The sequence below is a fragment of the Orcinus orca genome, chromosome 17 (assembly GCF_937001465.1).
Source record: "Orcinus orca chromosome 17, mOrcOrc1.1, whole genome shotgun sequence".
NCBI lineage: Eukaryota > Metazoa > Chordata > Mammalia > Artiodactyla > Delphinidae > Orcinus > Orcinus orca.
The window spans coordinates 64,983,290-65,001,078 of record NC_064575.1 but is presented as its reverse complement, the minus strand read 5'-3'; the positions used below and the strand labels follow the sequence as shown (position 1 = coordinate 65,001,078).

The window sequence follows — 17,789 nt, the reverse complement described above, 5'->3', positions numbered from 1 at the left end:
AACATGCAGACATGTTGATGGATCTGCCATCTTTAAAAAAGATGTCTTGCCCCCATACTTTCAAGTAACCAAGCCTCTGGCTCCTTAATTGGCAAACGTCCTAGAAGGGTTATGTGCTCACATTGCTTCCAGTTCCTCACCTCTGACTCATTCCCAACTCTCTCCATTATGGTTTTGGCTCTCATCATTCCACTGCAACAGACTGTGACAAGGTCTCCAACAACTGAATGCCATACAGTCAAACTTATGTAACTCAACCTCTTAGCTTTCCCTGTCTTATAATAGTTTCATTCCTCTTGGATTGTCTGCACCTTGCCCTTGTTTTTTATCCTTCACATGGGTTGTTTTTTTCTCAGTCTCCTTTTTCTGGCTGAGAAGAAACTTTTGTCCCTGGTTGATCTCTATAGCCTCAGTCCTAGGTGCTCATCTTTCCTATAATTTTTCCAGGAATGATGTGATCTATTTCAATGGCTTAAAATGTCACTTGTATACTGATGATGATAATGATGATGATGAGATATATATCTGTATCTATCTATCTATCTAGATCTAGATTTAGATCTAGATATACACATATTCTTTCCTTCCCGGATCTCTTTACTATGAGTTCTAGATGTCACATCTCCACTTAAAAGTTGCACTTGCCCCACTCAAGCATATTCCTTCCCTAGCCTTCTCCTTCCTAGTAAATGGCACACCATCACCCTATTTCTTCAAGTAGATAAACTGGAAGGCATCCTTGCATCCTCCTTTCCTCTTATTTCTCACACTCAATCCATCAGAAACACCTACTGATTCTGCATGTGGATTAGCTCTCAAGTCTGCTCACTTCTCTGGCCTCTTTGGGCACTACCCTCATCTCTTACTTAAAGTACTAAGTACCCTGACAGCCCTATAACCACTCATGCTTCAACCCTTGGCTCCAATGGCTTTTCCCTATAAGATCATAAGCTCTATGACAGACGGGTTCTTGTTGGTCTTGAATTTCTTGCTCTTAGCCCAGTGCCTTATACATAGTAATATACAATTGATTAGACTCAACTGGCAGCAAGCTGAGCACTAACTTGTTCTAGAAAGCTGAGGAAAAATCAGCAGATGGTGATATGAATTGGATTTGGACGCTTTATAAATAGAATTAAAATCCCCATTATCACAGCTGCCAGCTAAAGAACTTGAATGATAAAATGGAATATTCAAAGTAGGTGGACTGAGAGGTATATTCATGTTAATGACATTGCAATTTATCTCATTTGCGATGGAAATTGCTCTTAAAATAATCTAATACATCCAACTACTATTAATTAACTGATTAATAGGACAATTGCTGAGCACCTATTATATGCCAGTTACTGTTACCAATGCAGGAATCCAGCCTCAAACCAAACAGATGCAACTCCAGCACTTATAAGGCTTACAGCTTAGTTAGGGAGACAGACAAATCAGGTAAATAAGTACAATTCATAGTGTATCATATACTGATCAACATGGAGGATAAAGAATAAAGCAAGAAAAGAGGGTGTAACATGTGGAGAGGGATTTAACATTTTGAGTAGCCAGCGAAGGCCTTGCTGAGGAGCTGACTTTTTAAGTAAACACTTGGATGAAGTGAGGGAGAGAGCCATGGGGAAAGCATTCCAAGCAGAGGGAACAGCAGGTGCAAAGACCCTGAGGAGGTAATGTGTTTTCATATTAAATGAATATCAGAGAGGCCAGTGCTGGAGTGGAGGGAACAAAGGTGAGAGTGATAGGAAATTAATTGAGAGGCAAAGTGGGGAGTGGTGGTGGGATTCTTTCAGTGTTACAGTGAGGGCTTTGGCTTTAATGCAGAATGATATGGGAAGCTATTGGAATACGCTGAATAGAAGTGTGTTACATGCTCTGGCTCAGGTTTTAACTGGATCATAAAATATGTTTCACTTTGATTAGCCTGCAAGGTTAGTTGAGTGATGCCAATATAAACCAGGTTCAAAATTATCTTAATTACAGAACTTGTACAAATATTCATTACAGTCCTGTACTTTAGAGCATGTTAGTTATATGATTTTCTGATACTTTGGCCCAAGCAAAAAAATAAAGACCCATTAAAGACAATGAAATAATGCTCAAGGGCACTTACAGTATTTATATTTCTTTATTTTAGAAAAATTAATTCTAAAAAGAATAAGTCACTTGATAAACACAGTATTTCTATAACTGACTAATTTTTAGTGAGTGAAAAGATTATTTTTAGCCTAGTAATTATATATCATCATTAAGTATAAAATATGATATGAAATATCTTAATTGCTTTTTTAGGGAAACTCTGGGGCCAGACTGCTTACATTTAAATGCTAGCTCTGTCACCCATCAGCCATGTAATCTTGGGCAAGCAATTTCTTTGTGTGCCTCAATTTCCTCATCTCTAAAATGTGAATAATAATAACTCCTTCAAAGAGTTGTTTTGACAGTAAAGGACTTAACGCAGTGCCTGACACAGAGTAAATGTTCTATAATAATAATTATTATCATTATCATTATTATTATTATTACGGTTGCTTGTTTTAAAGTTGTTGCATTTAAGAGGGAACAATCAGATGAAAGAATCTTTAAAGAACATTTCGGGTCTAACATTTTATGATTGTATTTGGACTAGAGTAAGATTATGTTGCATCTTGCCTCACACCACAGTTTTATTTTTTGTAAACAATATATCATGGGTAAATTGGAAAATATACCTTAGAAGGTCAGAATAATTCCAATATTTTACTTGTTTAACAGATCTTTTAGATTTGGCATAATATCCAGAGTCTAGGTATCTTGTGCTTTTAGTGTTTCATATATTGTCACAGAATAACCATGTTTTAATATGTGCTGTGTTTATAGGTAAACATAAAATAGATACCATCAGAGCCACATTGCGTAGAGTTCAGTAGGTAATAATGAAAAACAATGTAAGGGGTGGGTATTTAATCCCTATTAAAAATGATAACAGAAAGATCATTTGAGTTTGTCTCCCTAGATATCTTTAGGACAATAAACTTCTTTTAGAGCTGAAAGCTTATAGACGTAATATATGTAATCATCATTCACACACCGAGGCTAACACTAAATGTAAACCTCTTGCACTGAACAGATTTTTTTCTTTTCCATTATAGTTTATTACAATTTATTGAATATAGTTCCCTGTGCTATACAGTAGGACCTTATTTATCTATTTTATATATAGTAGCTTGTATCTGCTAATCCCAAACTCATAATTTGTCCCTCCCCCTGCCCTTTCCCCTTTGATAACCATAATTTTGTTTCCTATGCACCAGATTTTAACCTTGTTCCTCATCATTCTGTGGCCATCAGTGACTTTCTATGAAATCTCCATTTCCATATGTGGATTTGAATTCCTTGGTCATCTTCTTGTGGATGCTTTCAAATATCGAAGGACTATCAACATGTTATGATAAACATTTTGCCTAGTTAGTCTCTTACTTCCTTCAGCATATTTTGAAGGGTATTGTACAAAAAACAGTCTTCTATTAATTCAATAATAGTAATTTGTGAAGTCAAGGACACATGTAATTTAAGATTATTAAATACAACTGCTGATTTAAACAAACAAATATCTCAAAGCTTGAGAGAGCACAGGGTATCTCAAACATTCTGCTGTTGTTCACAGAAGTTATTGGAATTTGTTTTTGGAGATATCTACTGCATTTCCAAATCGTTTCTAACATCGTCATGTCTTTGCCATTCGAGGGTGAGGGTGGATTTGATGTTGAATACTGTCAAAAATTACATAGAGCCAAGTCTGGCAAGTAAAATGGCTTATCGATCTGTGCGATACAATTTTAGGTAAAACATGAAAATTTATTTGTTTAACTCTCTTATAATTGGCTAGAAATGCAATTATAATGGATCTTCCCGGACCGGGGCACGAACCCGTGTCCCCTGCATTGGCAGGCGGACTCTCAACCACTGCACCACCAGGGAAGCCCCAATTGTAATTTTTTAAGTTCCATAGTAGAACAGTTCTGTGATACTAATTCACATTGGTTTAAGCCATAAGTAAAAGGGAGAACTAAGGGGTTAAGGCTGACTCGGGGTGCAGTGTAATTCAGGGATCCCAGCGATGTTGCAGAACCCAAATCTGTCTCTCTGTGTCTAAAGTCTGTTTTCTCTGCATTCACTCAAACCTTCTGTGGTGACAAAGCTGCAAGAGCTCCACCCTTGCATCTTTGCAGGACCAAGTTGGAATGAAAGATCCAGATTTTCTCTCCAATTGTCCCCCAGGTGTCCGTGGCTCTGACTCTGTCAGGTTCCTGAATGTGAAGCTCTGATAAGCAAGGCCAGAGTCGGATGCTTGGTTTCTTGCAGTGAATCATTATGGATTGGAAACGGGGGCTTCTCTTTCTTCAGAGGGAAACTAGGGAAGAGAGAAAGGTTGCTTGCTAGGGAAGAGAGAAAGGTTGTTGGTAGCTGAAAAATAGCAAATGCTCACCACAAGTGGAGACACACACACACACACACACACTTCGTATTTGCAAGGTTAAGTGTCAAGTCAAAAATCATAGGTTTTAATTTGTTTCCCAGCTCAGCCACCAGAATTAAAATATAGTATAGTGGGGCATTAGACCCTTGACCCAGCTAGTTCTACACCTGACTACATGTGACTTTGGCTATGTCGTTGCATATGCCTCAGTTTCCTTATCTATAAAATGGAAACAATGGGAAAACACTCGACCGCTTAGAGTGTTTATTCAGACTAAATGAATTAATAGATGTGAAATACTTAGAGCCTGGCACATAACAAGCCCTGCACAAGTGTTCGCCATTATTATCACTTAAACGTGTCCTTGAACATTGCAGTCGTTCACTGCCTAGGCCTCTGTTTCCTTATTTGTAAAATTAGAGGGAGGATCTACACTGTAACGGAAAGTCAGTGCTCCATAACTGTGCTTTCAGAAGCACACCCTCTAAATAGCCTTTCCTAAGGAAACCTTGAAGCAGGAGGCCTAGAGCCCAGCACAAAGGGGCTAAATTTTACCATGACCTCAGTAGAAATGACATAACTTTCCTCTAATTATATTCAGAACGAGAAACGAAACCCACTGTCAAAAATATGGCTAAGGAATATGTATCTGTTAGAATAGCTTGTATGTAGTTGAGTCATAAAATATCTTCATAAAGCAAAATGATCCTCAGCGCTTCACTCGGCTCTATCAATAGAGTATCATACTGGACACATGACAAAACACGGAGCAAGATTTTAAGTTTGACTAATGACATTAAAAATCACAGTATAGGGCTTCCTTGGTGGCGCAGTGGTTGAGAGTCCGCCTGCCGATGCTGGGGACACGGGTTCGTGCCCCGGTCTGGGAAGATCCCACATGCCGCGGAGCGCCTGGGCCCGTGAGCCATGGCCACTGAGCCTGCGCGTCCGGAGCCTGTGCTCCGCAACGGGAGAGACCACAACAGTGAGAGGCCCGCGTACCGCAAAAAAAAAAATCACAGTATAGTATTCTGAGCAGTGCATGCAGTGTAGTAGCACAGAGCATAGAGTTAACAACTGTAGCCAGTACTTGAACCATCTTTAGCACATATTCCGTATATTAATCTATACACATTGTTCAGATGTACCTCACAGAAGGGGTTGTTTCTAGATGGTTACTTTACGTTCATTTTTACTTTTGTGGTCTAAAGATAGAATTGCCTTTACTCACCTAACATGAGGTCAAGATATGAAGTAACATGTCTCTTTAAATAAAATAAGATTTGGTTTGAAGTACCTCAAATTTGCACTGGACTCTTAACTTATACAGCAATTAGAAACTCACAGCATAATTGAAGTAGTAGTTGAATTCTTCATACGTCTTGATGTTTGAGAGACAGAATAGGAGATATGTTTGATGATGTTTCCTTGTTTAAAGGGCCTCAATATACATGTGAATATATGTATATGAACATATATGTATTGTGCTATGATATTCTGCGTGCCTGGTTAAATAGTTTGACATGAGTAGTTCAAGGATCTTGCCCAGGACTGCTTTTAAAATAGAAGTTAAAGAAGGTTGAGAACATATTAGGTAGTCCTGTCTAAAAACTTAGTTTAAGAATAATAGGAAAACAAGATAATTAATATCATTTAATAAAAAGCTACTCACATTGATCATGTAGCTGTCATCTGTAGTCATTGGCATGCCCCTTATCTAAAGATCTCAGCTATTTTTGCAAGAGGTGAATAATATAGTTAGAAGTGAATAATATAGTTAGAAGTTTCAAATATTACCAGTGTTCTCAACCTCTAAGTCGTGAATTTCTTGGGGCTTAAGGAATTCCCCTTATTCCCAGGAGTCTTACCTTGTTTATCTTACTGACTTAATTAGCTTTGAACTATGAGTGTCTGTGCTTCTCTTTCCAGACAGAGCTAGCTCCAGAGTCTAGACTAGAGCAAACTGCACCAATTGTGCAGAGCTCTGCTCTGCTGGGGAAACCCAGCAGCTGGGGCTGCTGCCGCAGATTTGTGGATGCTGGCTGTGGAAGAAGGAGGAGGGCATGGGAATTAAAACAGTAGAGCACAACGATCAAAGACAATTATCACAGTTTGTAAAGCATTGTCTACCCCTGACTTTTGACCACCCCATGATAATGCAGTAGCCCCAGTGCCTAAGCACTGCAAATAAGTGACCTTGCCCCCCATATCTGAACTACCTTATTCCCAAAAGTTCATGCCTTCATGCATTCACCCAGCTAACCTTTATCAAGGTCTTTCTTTGTATCTTCGCAGTTGTAATGACTTATTTAATGTATGTCATAGTCAAAGGATCACTCTCTCATTCTTTAGTGAAGACAAAAAATCACATGGTGTCCTTATTCTAAATGCATTCTCAGGCCCCACCTCCATTCAGTAGGTGAGGCCCATACATTTGTACTTTTTTAAAAAAAGCACCCAAGCTAGTTTAAGAAGTACTTAATTAGACCATAAAATCCATAAGATGGGGGGCATGTCAGCTCACTTACCTCTGGGGCACCCAACACCTAACACAGTGTCTGGCACACGATATACTCAACATATATGTGTTTCACTTTATTGAACTATAGTTTATTGAATTATAAGGGCTCTGTTAGACCCTAGGGTACAAAGATGATTTTATTAATCAGAGTCCAGGAAGATAAAACGAGGCACACTCAAAGAAAAATTTGAAAAGTGTTTCATTAAGGATCATTTACAAAGTAACGGCAGACTTTAGGGACACAAAAAGAGGTGGAGAAACACCCAGGGCCTAAAAACCACCAGAAGCAGCTGCTCCTGGGCCTAAAATCACAAGGGGTCAGGGTGGGAGGGCTTATTACTGAAGCCCTATGAGAGTGTATCCATGGCAGATGGGCTGCTGGACAGGAGAAAGTCAACGGAATAAGTACCCTGAGTGTCTCTCCTCCCATTCTTTGAGCTCATGATGTCATTGGTCAGATCCCTCCAGAATCCAGATCGCAAGGGAGCCCAGGTGATGAAGTGGTTCTTCTCTCATGGCGCAGAGCAGCGAACATGTGGAGTGTTGCTTCCTTCCAGAAGCTGATAGTTTATTGTCCTCTGAGCAGTGTACAAGTTCTGATGAACAAAGTTTGGAGTCAAAGTAATAACTAATACTTCTCATTTGATCATTTGTCCATGTCTCCGTGGATGTCTGTACACCAGACCATTCAAATCTAGATACACCAAGGAGGAATCAATTGTGTGCACACCAAGATGGAATGTTAACTAAATGGAAGTTTTCATTTACCAGGTGGTCACACACTCATAGACACATGCACATGTACACACACACACACACACTTCCATGGGATTCATGTGACCCTGTGAAACGTGATCCCTGTGAGAACCTGGAGGTTTGGATCTATACCCTCAATTAAGTGTCACATGTGTTTGATAATTTAGTATATGGAAAAATGAATAGCTATCAGTAGATTGACATATGCTAAAATGATTCAATATTTTTATGTTAAACAAGAAAGAGAAAAAACACTGTGAATGTTTAAAGAGATTGTTTATCTCTACCTCACTTCTATAACTTTCCTAATGTATACTTCTGGCTCCTAAAACTACAAATAATCCCTTCCCATCTAAGAATTCTCAGCTTTCAGCCTCATTTTCTATACGCTCACATTTTAATGCCTAGGATTTAGTTAAAGATAATTTAATTCACTATTTTTAGAGCAACGTGGAATTATGAACCCAAACTTAACGATAATGAGGACAATATTTCAGAGCAGGACAAACATCTTCTCTGATACAGTGCCAAAAATATGCTGCTGAGATGAAGCCCACCCTGAAGCTTCAATTGGCACATCACGCATCAGCCCATATGTATTAAGGAAAGAAAGAACAGAAAGAAAGGAAGAAAAGGCCACATGGAGCATTTGAAACTTGCACTCCATAGTGTGTTTCTAAGTAAAATGTAAAGAGCTTGTTCCAACCTCCAAATTCAATTTAACAGATGTTACTCAGTACCTATGACTCAATGGTCTTCTGCCCTCAAGGATCTTACAGTTTAGCAGAGGAGGTGGTTAGGTCAACAAACACCATTATATAAGTCACTGGGTTGAATCCCCACCTAGAGAGAGAAGCGATCCTATGGAAGCTTACTTCCTGCATTGCTGATTCTGATTTGGAATTTGGGAAGACTTCATGCAAAAGGCAGAATCTGAGTTCGATCTTAGAAGAAGACAGGGTATTCAGCATGGAGAGCTGGCATGAAAGGGCTCTTCAAAGCCTTCTAAGTAGAAGGTGGTGGTAAGGATAAAACAAGACATTTGAAATGTCAGGTGGATCTGGGGAAGGGCGCAATCAGTGGGTTAGGACCGTGTGGAAGAACGGAGTGAAGGATGAGGCCAGAAAGGTGTTGGGGACTAGGTTATGGGAGCCCTTGAATGCCCTCCGCCCTTTTTGGTGTAATTCTTTTGGCAGTTGGGAGTCGCGGGAATTTTGTCATGAGGAATAAAAAATGCAGAAGGGCGATGACCTGATCTGGTAGCTCTGTATGGTAATGAACAGAGGGCGAGAAAGGGAGGAGGAAAAGCTCCATGGGATGTCTTGGGGGAGATGATGACTTTTTAATTTGGGAAGGGTCCACGAGGATGGAAAGATAGGGAGGTACAAAAGTCTTTAGAAAGGGAACAATGGGAAGACTGGGCAACTGAGTGGACATGGGCCCTGTGGGGAGGGTATTGCTAAAGATGTCAAGTGTCTAAGGTTTCTGGTCTGGATGACTCATGCCTTTACAGGAGATAGGGTTTGTCTCTTTCCTTCCTCCTTCCATGTTGTCTGTCTTTACAGGCTCCTCTTCCTAAGTTATGATATTCAATATGTATCACCCCATTCAGATTCACAAGTTTCAATTTCCAGTAGAATATTTCAGTCTGAAATTTAGGCAGAATTGGGTGTTGGGCTTGTTTATATACAACTGAGGGTTCATTGCACAAAATTGGAAGAGTGGATGGGATGAGAAAGTATCATGGCAGAAGATCCCAGAGCAGAAGTTAGAAATATGGAGAAAATTGGAAAACACCTACTTTTCAGGGTCAGATGGTGCATCTGGGTTAATTCAGATGTAAATGCTCTCTCTGGTGTGAGATAAGGGAAGTGAGTCCAGCTATCTCTCGCAATGGCTTGGATACACAGTGCTGAGCTAGCCTGTATAAACCTACTTTCACTCCAATGGATAGTAGATAGTTGGACATTCATAAAACCTAATGAAAAATCAAGAATTGTTATTATTATTCTCAGGCACCCAGGCAGGGATTCTGTGTGTATGTTCATGTGTATGCATGCATTCTGTGTGTGTGTGTGTGTGTGTGTCTACACCTCAGAAGTTTGTTTCCTCTTTTAATTAAATAAAGCCCATGTTTGTTGGCTTTTAGGGTGGGCTGCAAGGCCCATCTGTTTAACTAAGCAGTTAGTTGCCTGATATTGCAGGGGGAGGATTGGCAAGTGTTAAGTGTGAATTTGAAAACAAGATACAGGCTATTTAAAGCTGAATTTATCTTTAATAAATTCACCCAGAGATGTTCAGGAATAGGTAGTTTGCAAAATGATCATAATTTTGCAGAAGAGTGTTTTTTTCTGAAAGGTTGAATGGTGTGTGATTGCAAGAAGAAAGGGACTCAGGGAAGTTCATCTTTGATACACACTCCGTTGCTTGTCTGACTCTGAAGTAGGGCAGCCTGCTTCAATAATTTCTTTTGATATGCTGGAAGGCCAAATGGTCTTCCATTTCCTATGATATAGTACGGTCTTGAGAGCAGATAATACATAAATATTTTCTTGTTAGTATGTGTTGAAGCAGTTGGCATTTAGGACAGGGGCTGTCAATCTTTGAGGTTTCTGAAAGGAATTGCAATTTATGATGCGTTAGAGTAAACAGTTGGATTACATTTCTGAAACACGTGTTCCATCAGGTAAAATCATTGTGATTACAGGCACTGGAGCTGTAAGTAAGTTATGTGATAAAAGGTTGAAATGTAAAACAAGTATGCTTGTGCTTAACTACTAATCCGTCTTTGTATCTCTGCTGAATAAACTACAAGAAAAGGGGGGGAAAGAATGTTTACAATAATAAAACAGAAAAAAGTATATTACATAATTTTGAGAAATAAATAAGCATTAATACAGCGCAAGGAATTGTTTCATCAGTGGTCCAGCCATCAGAGAAAATTCCAGAATTCAGAGAATTAAGGAAGATTATAAATAAGTTATTTCAGTTGGAAGTTATTCCTTTTATTTGCTTTTTAAAATTTCTCTTCATTTTTTCTTTATTTTCTGATGTATCCTACAAAAAGGCAGGTTGTCATTTTAACATCCAGGCTCCATTGTTCAGAAATGCATTGCAAATAAAAGTGAAAGAATAGAATGGTTTTAAGAGCTTTGCATATGTTTGACAGCAGAAGATAATAAATGTAAATAAATCTTTAATATTTCCCCTTATTCAGTTTGTGCCATGCAAATGTCAGGACTATAAAAACAAATCAACAAACATTTGAAGGAAAACAATATACATAGCTTATTTTATATATTAAAAACAACTGTCAAACAATTATGACCTCATGTATTAGCTGGTTGTTTTGAAATATTCCTACTAGAATTAAAAAATGCTAATGCCACGAGGGCCTTTGAGCTTAAACATATTGTGTCAATCAAGAGCATATGTAATATATCTAAACCATGAGGTAAAATTTTTCTTCATAAATTATTTCATAAATAAATACATAATTTACTTGAAAAAGTTTACAAAAAATATCTGTGCTTCTATTAAGTTCTCCACAGATCTTTTGTGGTTAATGTAAATTGATTGATACAGACAGCATTTTGATCTGCTGTATATTCCAACTCAAAATACTAAAAGGAACATGAAGAGATTCTTCATTTCTCAGGCAAACTTCAGCAAAATTGAGTCCGTGAAACTTCATTCATTACATTTTTAACTGACCATGAATTTGTTGGCTTAGTATCTGAAGTGTAACTTTATCTTTTCAATTAAAGGATATAATTCACCCTCAGACCTTTGGCTTTAATTTTTTTTATACAATATATAATTTGGTGTACACTTAATGGTGAAATTTTTTTATTATTACAGGTGGAAAGACACCAGCCATCTCAAGGGTTTTGTGCTCGCAAAAGCGTGTAATTTTGTTTTTTTGAACCAAGTTAATCAGTGATTGTTTCATGTGAGTAAATTTACACTCTTGACGATTGCCATAGACTTGAGGATGACAGAGAGGAAAAGATCACTTCCCTTTTTAAAATATTTAAATCTTGGCGAGCAGATGGAGATTAGGGGACGAATCCTTGTGATAGATTGTACTATTTAACTTTGCTGCTAAGATGCTATAGCCTCAGTTTTTATCAGTTACATACCAGCTTCAGCAGTTTTAGGTGGTATTAACCCTTTAAATACACAAATGGTTTTACTATTCAGATACAGATTTCAAAATTTATTTGATCTAGTATTTTTAGTTAGTCATGGCTAAAGAATGTTTCACTCAGATCCTTTTTTTTTTCCTGAATAAAAATGCTTCTCACTGTGCCGTGCATATTTCCATAAAAGTTGGTAAGCTAATTTATGGCTTAAAAAAGAAAATAAAGTTCTATATTTAATATATGAGTACTTTTTACAGTGGAAATTGGTGCTGGACAGTATTAAATGACTCTGGTGTGGAAATACGCAGGTGGTCATTAGTGGCTGACCATGAGTTTACTGAAGATTTTGATATTAATTTTCTCTGCAAGCAGGACTATATGTAAATCTAACTCTCTTCCCAAATCCACTTAAATTGATGATAACATATGAACAACTGCATGCATATGAGGTTCACTGTCTTCTCACTCCTCTAGGGAATATATTGTTTGCCTCATTGTAAAACTGTATTTTGACTACTCTTTTACCTAATTTCTCTACTGCAAAAGTACTATTGTCTTTCTACTACTCCTAAAGAGTGTATGGGACAGGATACTAAAATTCTGGAACAAAAGTGGTACAAAAGGAATCACATGTCTGCCTGACTATGTGTATTAAGCAGAAATGAAGACCTTACAGCAAAAGCAGTAAAGTTCTAAAGAGCATATACTTTTTTTTTTTAATGATTGGCTTTTTCACTTCTGATAATAGTATGTTTCAAAAATATACTCATCTTTCCTCTGAAAAGATGCAAGAATCATTTAGTGAAAATATTTTAGAGGAAATTACTTCATCTTCAATTCACAGATTCATGATTCGTACCTCTCTAAAACTCTAATTTTAATCATTTTATAGTTTGGAGAAGGATGTTTCTCCTTTTAGCACAAAATGAGTTTAAACTGACTTTCACTAGAGAAAAAACATGCCACTTAAAGTCACCCACTGAAGAAAATGAAGTCCAAATGCCCAAGAAATGTTTACTTAGTTTTTAACACCTACCATACTTCAAATACTGTCTTGGTCCTCTTTTATGTATTGTTGATCTTCAGAAGTTAAAGAAAAAAAAAAAAACTCTCTCAATTCAGTAACTTCATGTTGAGAGAATTTTATTTAACAATGAGAGTATCTGAAGATGTGAATTGGTAAAAAGAATGTCATGCTTAAGTCAGAATTCCTTATCTGCTACTAAAACCCCAGAGAGCAGCAGGTATTAATCTTGCCGCATTTGAATAATGTTCCCATTTTATCTATTTTGTAGTACCCCCTTTAAGCACCCATTGAGCTTGCTAGCTTCTCTCCAGCTCAGAAAACCATAGCAACCTCAGTCCTCACTTCTCCAACTCAGGATAGAGTTCAAGTTGTTCCCCTCCAGCCCTCTTGCCATCAAACGCAAGGGAAACCCTGACCACCGACTAGGTGTCCAAAGACTTTCACGTCCTAGAAGAAGGGGGAAGGGACACACACACACACACACACACACACACACACACACTCTCTCTCTCTCTCTCTCTCTCTCTCTCTCTCTCTCTCTCTCTCTCTCTCTCTCCTGCGTCGTTTAATTGGGAGCGAGAAGAGAAAGTAGCAACTGAAAAGGTAAACACTTTTAGAGTTCTTTTGATTGTTCAGGAGAGCATCTCCGAGTGTTTGGGGACCGTCGGTTGGGCCGCCGCGCACTGGCCCCCACCTCCCCCCCCCAACCCCGCGCCACTCCCCAAGGTAGGTCCCTGTCTTTATCACATTATTCCTAAAGCTTGCGGATTTTTCCTCCTTGTCCAGCTCGCGCGTTCCCACATGGGGGGTGGGGGAGGAGGAGGGGGGAGAGGCGGGGCGGGAAGGTAGCCTGGTCCCTGCACCTCGCAGCTCTCATTCGCCTCGCTCCGACTCGGGCGAAGTTCTCGCGCAGCCGGCTGGCCGCGGCCGTGGCCGGTCCGGGCGGGCGGCGGCGGCGGGTGCTCGGAGCCGGGCGGGGCGGCGGCGTTGGCGGCGGCGGCGGCGCGGGGACGCGCGCTGTCTCTTTAAGGGAGCTCGGTCTGGGGTGGCGCTTTCCTCCGCGAAGGCTCCTTTGATATTAATAGTGTTGGTGTCTTGAAACTGACGTAATGCGCGGAGACTGAGGTCCTGACAAGCGATAACATTTCTGATAAAGACCCGATCTCACTGCAATCTTAAGCGTCCTCTTTTTTGGTGCTGCTCCTTTCTCCAGACCCCGCGTCCTCTCGATCGCTCTCTCGCCTTCCTAATTTTTTTTTTTTAAACAAAAAACAACACCCCCCCTCCCCTCTCCCACCCGGCACCCGGCACATCCTTGCTCTATTTCCTTTCTCTTTCTCTCGCTCTTTCTCTCTTTTTTTATAAGGGGGGGGGAGGGAAGGGAAAGGGGGGGAGGCAGGAAAGACCTTTTTCTCCCCCCCCCCCAATAATCCAAGATCAACTCTGCAAACAACAGAAGACGGTTCATGGCTCTGGCCGCCGCGCCACCATCTTTCGGGCTGCCGAGGGTGTTCTTGACGATTAATCAACAGGTAAGGAGGGGAGGCCCGGGCGGGCCGCGGGGCCGGGGGCCGCGGGGGGTTCGGGGGGCGCGGGAGCCCCTCTGCCAGGCCCGGAGAGCCGCGACGCGAGTGCTGCGCCCGCTCGTGTGTGCGCAAAATGTGGGCGATCGCAAGCGGGGAGCCCTGGGAATTAAAAGTGACTTTCTTTGAAAAAAAAAAAAAAAAAAAAGCAGAGGGAGAGTGTGCAGAAAGCCAAGCGCAGGCTTCTCGGGTTTCACATGCATTTTCTTTCTTCCTTTTTTGCGCGTGTGATTTCTTTCTTTCTTTCTTCCTTTCTGCTCTCTTTTGCCCCCTTCCTCCCTTACTTTTGGTGGGTCGAAGGCATCTGAGTCTTAGAAACGAACGACTTCAAACTGCAGTAGCCCTTGGAGTCAGGAGGGTCAAGTTCAGCCGCCGGGGAGGAGGAAAAACAAATCCCCATTTGCCAAAAAAAGAAGTTTCAGTCCGGTGCCCCCTCCCCCTCGCAGCCCCACTCCCCCTCGCTGTCTCTTTCTGGCTGATTTTAATTCTCTCCTACCGGGCGCAGCGGAGGAGCTGGGGGTGGTAGGACCCGAGGGGCCGCCGCCGCCGCCGCCAGTTTTCTGGGGCTCCTGACAAGCGGGGAGCAGACTAGGCACCAGCATGCAGAGTAGTAAGTTGGGCGAACTCGGGAAGGTTGGGAGGGTCACAGAGAGGGGCCTTCGTGTGGTCCCCAAAGTGGGAAAACAGTACAGGACTGGCGTTGGCTTTGAAGAGTTTGTAAAGCCAGGCTTCAAACTTTTTTCCCTTAAAGGCCCAGCTGGGCTGTAGATGGAGGGTGTCGCATCCCCCGATGCACCCGCCTCTGCGCGGCTCAGGGCAGCTTGACCGAGGGGTCTGTGCCCTGCCCGTGCCATGTGGCAGGCCTTGCAGCCAGGGCGCCTCCGTAGGGGCTGAGGAAGGGGCAGACTTCCTCTGTGGTGAGGATGATGCGCCCTGTGTCGCGGGTCAGCGGACACTGGCCGGTGATTAAATGCCTGACAGCGGTGGGACATCCAGGCGGACGGGCGCTTCGCCTTCTGTCTAGTTCCTGTTTGGGTTCTAGAGAAACGCATCTTTGAAAGGCCAAGGCAAACACCGCTGTCCCTTCAAATAACTCCAGGATTATAGGACCCCATGAATAATTTGAGGGTGAGGCGGAGGTGGGAGCCCTTTGAAGTGCAAAGCTGTTTTTGTGGCTGGGAAAGCTTTTTTGTTAGTACCTGTGTGAGATGGTGGTGTTTCCCCTTTTCCCCAGGGAAGTCAGTAACTGTTTTATGGCCCTAAGACTCTAAAGCAATTTAAGTTAGCGGGCAAGAGGGACTGGTGGGTTTCTGAGGGAATCTTGGACGTCTTAAATTTTAGGTCTCGCTTTACTTCCTCATATCGTTTTAGGCCTCAGAATTGATACTATGAAAGTGAGTAAGAGCGATGGATCTTAATGATGAATCCAAATTATGGTAGCATATTCATCCTTATCCTATTTTGGAAAATCACAGCTAGAGTTTTAAGTGAGGTAAGTGAAGTGAGAAGCTTAGCGGAGAAGTTAAATCCAGCTAGGCCGATTCATTGAACTTTCATAGATTCATTGAACTTTTGTAAACGCACCAGGTGAACAGGAAAGGGTCTGAGAGCACAGCAAGTACAAAGGGAAAATACAGATAGGGCCTGAGACAAAATTACCAAGAAATGCTTACTCTAGGCCTGGTTGTTGGCTTAAAAATTTGATTGTTCAAAGCAAAAATAAAATAGGAAGCTTCCAGCCACCTCTTTCGAGTTCTCCAGCTCTTAAGTTAAAACCTATGGATCTTGCTGGCATTGTGTTACTTTTCCTGCCGGTTTTAGGAAAAGTTGATCATTTAGAAAAGTCTGCCAGAGTTAAAAATGCAAGGGGCAGCAAAGGAAAGTCATGCGGGCGGCCAGTTCTTGACGTGGACAAAATGAGAATGAAAGTTTCTGAGCTCACTGTTGTAAAGTTTCTTACATGCTACTCATTTGCTTAGGCCACTTTCTCAGATATTCCACCAGTTAATGTATAAAAGCAGACTAGCTCTAAAACGGTGTGGGCTTTTTCTCTTTCCCCAAGTATGCCAGGGTTGTGAATAAATACAGGGTTTGTATGGGAAGATGAATCGTTTCCTGTAAGTTATGATGCTGACAGGACAGTCTGGAAACGATACCAACATTTTGAGGATTTTTTTTTTTTTTTTACCTTTAAGTGAAAGTTTATTAATGACGTGCTTAATCTTAACAAGTCAAACATATCGTTCTTAGAGCTTCTCTGTCCTCAGATTTCATAAGTTCCTTTTTAAGCTATACCCTTGGATGGAAACATCTCTAGATTCAGTTAAATATACAGGGCCACCAACGTGCTAAAGTTTGACAATTATTTCTGGATATTAGTAATGTGAAAATAAAACTCCTAAGAGGGAAACAGAGTTTTAGTGCCAACGTTATGACTTGATTTCTCTAAATGAGAGGCATTCCCTAGCTTCATTAATACTATTGGCAAAGTATTATTTACAATCGGCGAGTTGACGTTTATGGCTTCCTGATATATCTGTTATATGTTAGGATATGTGTGTGTAGAATACTTTTCCACTCATAGTAACAAAGTCGGACCCTCTCCAAATAAATGGTGGAACACAGCAAGTTCCTCACAAAAAAGTTAGTCACTCTTGAATTTTAGACGCTGCAAGGGTCTTTGCTGCTTTTTAGACTTTGTCCTTTGTCTCTTAAAGGTAACATTAAAAGGAGAAAAATGTCATAAGTAGCTGGGAAGTCTGACTTGGTTTTAGAGCTCAGCATTTTAAAGAGTAGGATTTTACAGGATTTTGTAAAATCTTCTACATACTTGCTTAAAAATAGGTTAGAATCCGTATGTGTGCTAGTCATAAGTGAGTTACACATGGCCCTACCATATTTTCAGTATTATTTTTACTTTTCTTTTAAGTCACATACCACTCCTGAGTTTCCTCTGATTTCCACAGGGTAGGTCTCACTAACACACACAAGGAAATCTTCATTCATAAGGAAAAGCTTCAAAGCAGGGAAATGAATTCATCTGTGGAAAAGCTGCTTTTTAAGATTCTAGTATTTCAGTGATGTTTCTATTATTATTATTGTTATTATTTTTGATGTGTGTGTGTGTGTCTGTGTCTTGTGGGGAGGGAGGGAGAGAGAGAGAGAGAGAGAGAGAGAGAGCGAGAGAGCGAGCGCGCGAGAGAGAAGAAATACAGACTACGGTTTGCAATTAACGACCTGCACATTTGTACTAAATACACAGGGTGATAAGTTTTAATAAACTCTTGTCTTACCT

The 17,789-nt window shown here is 40.6% G+C and overlaps 1 protein-coding gene across 6 annotated transcripts in view; it reads left to right on the top strand.

The window, feature by feature from the left end:
* The window catches only part of TRPS1 (transcriptional repressor GATA binding 1), a 370,691-nt gene that overhangs the window by 103,951 nt on the left and 248,951 nt on the right, over positions 1–17,789 (top strand). For 4 of the 6 annotated variants that reach the window (XM_012531442.3, XM_004265376.3, XM_033419925.2 and 1 more), the window contains exon 1: positions 13,835–14,443. The exons of 1 other annotated variant lie outside the window; for it this stretch is intronic. The gene's annotated coding sequence lies outside the window, so the exon portion shown is untranslated. Of the gene's footprint in view, positions 1–13,834; positions 14,444–15,865; positions 15,987–17,789 lie in introns of those variants that run through there. One more of the 6 variants, XM_033419926.2, reaches the window with a different exon arrangement.